Raw genomic sequence first — 6,519 nt, forward strand, 5'->3', positions numbered from 1 at the left:
CTAAGTTCAAGACTTTATTTTAGAACAAGCACGGTTTTTTAGTCCTCCTCTTGAAAACTGAAAGCATTCTAGATTTTCATTTTCTGGTTTCCCCAAAAACTGTTTTATACCACAGTTCTTTCCTGTGGACAAAAGTACCAGGAAAATAAATTAGGAAAAAGGAAGCAACTGCCTTGCTTTTATCGAAATAGGCCTACTCTTCTCTGTGGAACTGACTCAAGTAACTGAGGAAGAAAGACAGAAATACTGGCAAATGAGATGAAAGCTACTGTCTTACTGAAAAAAAAATCACCCCAAATGTTGGTTGGTTTTTTGTTTGGTTTTTTTAATGGAAAGTATGTAATCCCTCTCCACAGAAATTTGTGGTGTGATGAACATGCCATTTCTTTAAGTGAAAATGTACACAACGTCTATTTTCTGGAACCTGAAGTGCCAGTTAGGAACTTCAGGGCCTATCCAGTTTATCCTTGTTTTAGTGTTAAAAACAACCCTCATTCCGCAGCCTCTGCTGCCATCGCGCGGCCATGAACCATCTCTCACTAATGCTAAAACTCACTCGTCTTCTGAACTTGTTGCACTCTACATCCTCTGCTTTATTTACCAGATTGATTACCCCGGCACAATCCAATTTTCTTCCTCAATTTTCAGAAATGTCATTAATAATTGGCATTGCTTTTTTTCCTAGTTTCTGCAGATTAAAATATTTTTAATGCCAGATGGTGAGCAAGTTGTCATGAAACAGAGCAAATTGCTTTGGTGGGCTTGGTTTTCACTATGCTAGTGGCATTCTCTATGAAACTGTTAATTAGAACAGATGTGTTAACCCACAGTGTCCATGGCACTGTTTTTTTTTCCTAAGGAGTTTTATCTTCTACTTCTTTTCTAGAAAAGAAAAACAGCTGAGCAGAGAACAGATTATAAATACATCATTTCATTTTCCTGCTGTGAAACAAAAGCAGTACTATGGAAATCTGCTAAAAAAGAATGGATGTGGCTAAAAACTTCAACATGTTGAAAAAAGTGGTTGAGGATAACGATTACCCTTCCATAATGAGTATCCTACAATCTTCTTTCTTGGTTAAGGTTTTAAGTTTTACTGTGCTGAAATCTTTTGAGTGGAGAAAAAACAAGAAACCTGTGAAGTTAATCTTGAAGTTTTAAATATTTAAAGATAAAATAAAATAACTAAAAATTATGTAGCCATCTAGGGCATACACACTACAGTACCACGTACTCATGTTTGCACATCTATACAAATTCTCCCACTTTAATGCATCTTAGAGGATTCAAAAATGTATACTTACCTGTAAGTAATCAGAACCAGCTAGGTCATATTTTTAGACTGATAGGAAGATAAACTGTCTCCCTGAGTCATCAAGATATTTTAAGAATGTTCCTACCTTATGTGCATGCTAATTGTTGTTTCAATCAATGGGGCTAATCATGTGCTTACAGTATCCTGTGTCAAGTACAAGTTTGTCTTGTATTACAAAGGCACTCAATATGCACTAAGTAATGCCTGAAAGATGACTTCAGGCAAAATATCTCTGTTTAATTTTAACAATCCTCCAAAATAGTAACAAACATTGAGCAACTCAAGCAGAATCCAAATTTGCTATGTTTTGTCATAAGAAAATAGTTCCAGTCACAACATTATGTAATCCTAAATTCTAAGAAGTCATATTTGCAGTACACACTGATAGATGTGTTGAAATCTGTATTTATCAAAAACATGGCTAGAAATTTTTTTTAAATTAAGAAATCTTTTGCTAAACAAGGCAAAATGCTTTGCATAAAGTAAACATTTTAAAAATACATCTCATTAAAATTTGTACATAATTCTTATAAACAATTTTCACTCTTAACATGCTAAAGAAAATCTAAGAAATTGCCTAAAGGAAGAAGATTCATTGAGTGTATTTCTGACTGCACTGAGTTCAGCTGGGACCATACTGCTGATGTAAATAGAAAAAGAGTTTACCAAATGTGTATGGAAGTTATTTCATTGGGGAGGGAGGTTTTACGTGATTGTAAAGCATAAGATGTTTTGGTCTTTTGTGTGAAATACAACTATTTATTCTTTTATCCTCTTTAAAGTGATTAGGAAGGAATGAAAACAGGTAAATAAAATTGAGAATGCTTTACTGCAATAAATCTTCCTTGAAGACAGGAGGAAATTTAACATAGATTCAACATCCAGCTCTACTATACTCTTACAAAAATTCTCTAAGTTCTGTAGCAGCTTCTGGTAATATTTTTGATGAAAAATTGATAAGACAAATGCCCTCAATATAGTTGCTCATTTATTTTATACTGTACTGTCTCATATCCACAGTTTTCAGCATGCCCTGGATCTCTGGTTTCTGAACAAAACAATTTTACATTAATTCACATTTCTGAGAATTACACTCAGCTATACATCACAGAATTTTACCCTTCATTTTAACTCTTCTGTGAATATTTTAGATGACAAAAAACAAAGTTTCATCACTATTATTTAAATATTAAATTTTATTATTTTTACAATGATGAGTCAAATTGGTCTGATCCTTTATTAACCATGATTTTGTATTTAGCAGTTTGCCAGCTGTAGTCAAAGGCAGATTTCATGCAGATTAGATCCTACGAGAGTCATCCCAAGGGAGACAAATACTGAGCAGTCTTCCTGTTGCAGCAGCTGTTGAAGGTATCTTCAATCACCTAAACAGAGAGTAAAACAATACCTGCTACATCTGCTGAATTGAAATACATTTAATTGAAGGAAACATAGTTAAGGAAAGACGTTAAATCAAATTATCATAGAACCATAGAGTGGTCTGGGTTGGAAGGGACCATAAATATCATCAAATTTGAACCCCCCTGCCATGGGCAGGGACACCTTCCACTAGACCAGGCTGCTCAAAGCCTCGCCCAACCTGGCCTTGAACACCTCCAGATATGGGACATGCACAACAACTCTGAAATCTCTGAATCTACCCTCATCCAGTTTAAAGCCATTCCCCCTTGTCTTACCACTACAAGCCCTTGTAAAAAGTCCCTCTCCAGCTCTCTTGTAGCCCTCCTTCAAGTGCTCAAAGGCTGCTTTAAGGTGTCCCCAGGGCTTTCTCTTCTGCAGGATGAACAACTCCTGCTCTCTCAGTCTGTCTTCAAAGGAGAGGTGCTCCACCCCTCTGATCATTTTTGTGGCCCTCCAACAGGTCCACATCTTTCCCATGCCGAGGACTCCAGAGCTGGATGCAGCACTTCAGGGGGGTTCTCACAAGGACGAAGTAGAGGGGGAGAATCACCTCCCTTCCCTGCTGACCACACTCCTTTTGATGCTGTCCAGGATGCTGTTGGCCTTCTGGGTTGCAAGCGATTGCCAGGTCACGTTGAGTTTCTCATCGGCCAACACATGACCCAAATGATTCCTTCTTAATCCTACGTTCCTTCCAATTTTACCACCATACTTCTTGAGGGAGTGAAGAGAATCATGGAAGAAAAATATATGGATGCATGGGAATATGGAGATAATAGAGTAGCAAAGCTCAAGAAAGGGACAACAGAGGCAGCTATTTCTAATGCCACAATTATTGATTTTTTCATGAGCACCAAGAGTACAAACATAAACACAGCCTGGCTTTTTCCATCTCAAATTTGAAGGGCCTCCAACACAGAGCATTTTCACTGACTTCATTCATACTTTAAGAAAAGACAAATAAATAATATGCATGAGGAAGTTTTGAGAAATGCTGAACTGAATTTTTCAAATGCACTTTTTTTCTCCCATTCCCTTGCTGATAATAAATATCACCAACATTGGATGCCTTTTCCTCTATGTTAATGGAAAACTTTTCAGATGTTTTATGTATGGATTTCGAGCTTTTTAAGTATCCCAAGTCGTTTATGCTGACACAAAGATATTTTCCCATTGTTAGATGAATACTAAAGTTAAATAAACAAACAGAACCTCAAATTTAAAGCTCTGAGGTTAAAAGTCACTTTGCTCCTCCTCAGAGGTGCTGCCCATTGAAATCCATTCCAAGAGTGGGGCTACAGAGAACTGCAGTGGGACCAACTTGCCACTGTCCATTGGAATGTCAGTAAGAACATAATGATTCTGTCCCAAACCCCAAATGATCATAGAACCACCTCCCTTAACAAAAGATAACATAAACATAGTGCAGCATAGTTTCTAGAGATAAAAGCAAATCAAACTGACTCTTCAATTGCTTCTGTCAACTAGTAAATATTGCATAAGCAAAATAAACTGGGAGAGAGTATGAAAGAACAGTCCTGTGCCCTTTAATTTCTGCTTTATCTGTAATCCATTAGTGCTGGTTTAAAGCAACAATATTATGAAGCACTTGGAGAGAAGAGAGCATAGTGCAAACAGGAACTCTGTCTGGGAATGCAGGACTCTCTTTCTCTGAAAAAAATGCAGTAAGTGTTCAAAACACCATAGTGACCACCTTGCTTTTTCACACGTGCATGATTTCCAATGACTCAGTCACTTGGAAGTGGTAGTAATATGAGCAGAATACAGCCTTTTCTTTATCAGCTCTGCAACGTGCTGTAGGCCAAAGGACAACCTTTTAAAGACTTTAAAAAACCCAACACCAGAACTGGAGGATCTGATGGGGATTGCTTGAAGCAGAAGGAAGTTATTAACATTATTGCTGTTGTCAGTGTAGAAACATGTTTACATGGTAAAAAACCCAAACCTCTCAGCCCTTCTCAGTACATGTCATTTATTTTAGTTTAGCCTGACTCTGTAATATTCCCGTAAGTAACCAACACAGGGCAGGTGGAAGTCCAAGACCAGATAAACCTCATCAACCTTTTTGTCTGGATCTTTTTTCATGCATTCAATCTCTCTTGATTGTTGATCAAGTCATTAAACTACTGGTTTTGTATGACTCAAAGGCTTTCTCTAACCATAACAGCCACGCCTTCCACTTTTCAGTTAAATGTGTGGATATGCATTTAGAAGTCTTCTAGACACAAGGACACAAGCTACGTCCTTTTCTTTCTCAGACAATTGGGATTTTTATTTTCTCTAGATTTTGGGTGACTCAAGCATTCTTCATCTTAAAGGGGGTAGGATTTAGATAAAGAGCAGTCTGCTGCAAGCAACAACCAGTTCCTCCTTCAGATGTAGCAGGTTTCTCTGCATCCTAAAATCTAGTTGTCAGTTCAGCCAAATTACTGTCTCTGAAGATTCTTGAGTTCCCAGTGTAGATGAAGCCTACATGTTCTCAAACTAAGCTATCTACTCCAGCTCTCACACTGGAGTGTCCCTTCATGATAAATCCTTTTATCTGGGATGTACAGCACACATACATACTCCCAGCAAGTCAGAACCAAAACCTGGGTATGGTTGTTCTCCATCAGCAGAGGAAGTGCAGTGTTGATGACAGTAGGTTTCCACCGTTTCCTGTTTCTGTAACAGCTCTGGGGAGAACAAACAAACCCCAGACCACCCCTGCCTTTGCTTACCAATTCCCACACTCTTTTCAACTTTGGATAGGTGACTATATAGGAAGAATAGGTATTTTAAAATTTCTTCAGATATCTGCAATACACTCTTATTAGTCTTTTCATGGTGAACAAGAAAATTTTGGACCGAGATGCTTTATGTCAGAGCAGAATCTCTCTGGTAAGCTCTGTCCTAGTTAGGAGGAGCAAGTGAAAAAGGCCACATGTCCTTATGTGCTGTTATATTTTTTTCTTCTTTTTTCTTCTAGATTTTAAAATTTGGATATAGCAAGAAAACACAGGTAATGTAAGAACTGTAGAGTCTCACTGAGCAACATCTGTCTTCTCTCAGCAGTTCATGGAGCTGGGCCATAAAATAAGGAGAGGTGAAGTACTTCTGTGTACTGTGGTGCATGCATGCATCTCAAATAGCAGATACTCAGCTCCAGGATCGTCGTGTTATCAGCTGTGCTCCTAGGATTTTGCCTAGGAAAAGACGCAGATACTGTGTGTCTTTTTATGAAGCTGAAGGGAGGAGCATCTGAGTTAGCGAACAAGAGGGCCTCCAAGCAAGAATACACAAAGCTCAAAAGGGAGCTGACCAAAATTCTCTTGGGAATTAAAGATACCTGTACTCCTCTCTGGTCTTCACTAATGCCTTGTAACAGCAGATAACTTCTGTCTCACGTAAAAGATTTAGAGAGAGATTGCTGATTAACCACTGCTTCATTTGGAAGCCCATGTTCCCTCTTCCCTGCCCGGCAGTGACTGAGTTTCCACATGCCTGCATCAGCTGCTTGTTACGATTTTGGACGGGTCCCTTTCCTATCTGACCCCACACGCCCTCCCTGCCTTCCCGGCAAAGCGAAGGAGCCCCGAGATGTCACCTGCCGTGGAGCGGCCGATGCCGGCGGCACTGCCGCGGAAGAGCCGGCACTGGCGGCGGCGGCTGAGGCACCCCGGGCCGCCTGCTTCCCCTGCAGAGCCAGGCTGCGACCCAGCCCGATCCCGGCCCCTCCGAGCCGCCCCAGGCCCCGGCGGCCGCGGCGGGGGCGGTCCCGG

At 39.7% G+C, this 6,519-nt stretch overlaps 1 long non-coding RNA gene across 1 annotated transcript; it reads right to left on the reverse strand.

Moving 5' to 3' along the window:
* Nucleotides 1-1,702: 1,702 nt before the first annotated feature.
* Nucleotides 1,703-6,513, reverse strand: LOC121665605. The gene is made up of 2 exons (XR_006016425.1): nucleotides 6,345-6,513; nucleotides 1,703-2,700 (listed from the first exon to the last, which is right to left on the reverse strand). It is a non-coding gene; the product is annotated as an uncharacterized LOC121665605 (long non-coding RNA).
* Between the last annotated feature and the right edge of the window lie 6 nt (nucleotides 6,514-6,519).

This window comes from Corvus kubaryi, unplaced genomic scaffold (assembly GCF_017639235.1).
Source record: "Corvus kubaryi isolate FWS band 111438036 unplaced genomic scaffold, C.kubaryi_AGA036_p1.0 132, whole genome shotgun sequence".
NCBI classification, from domain to species: Eukaryota; Metazoa; Chordata; class Aves; order Passeriformes; family Corvidae; genus Corvus; species Corvus kubaryi.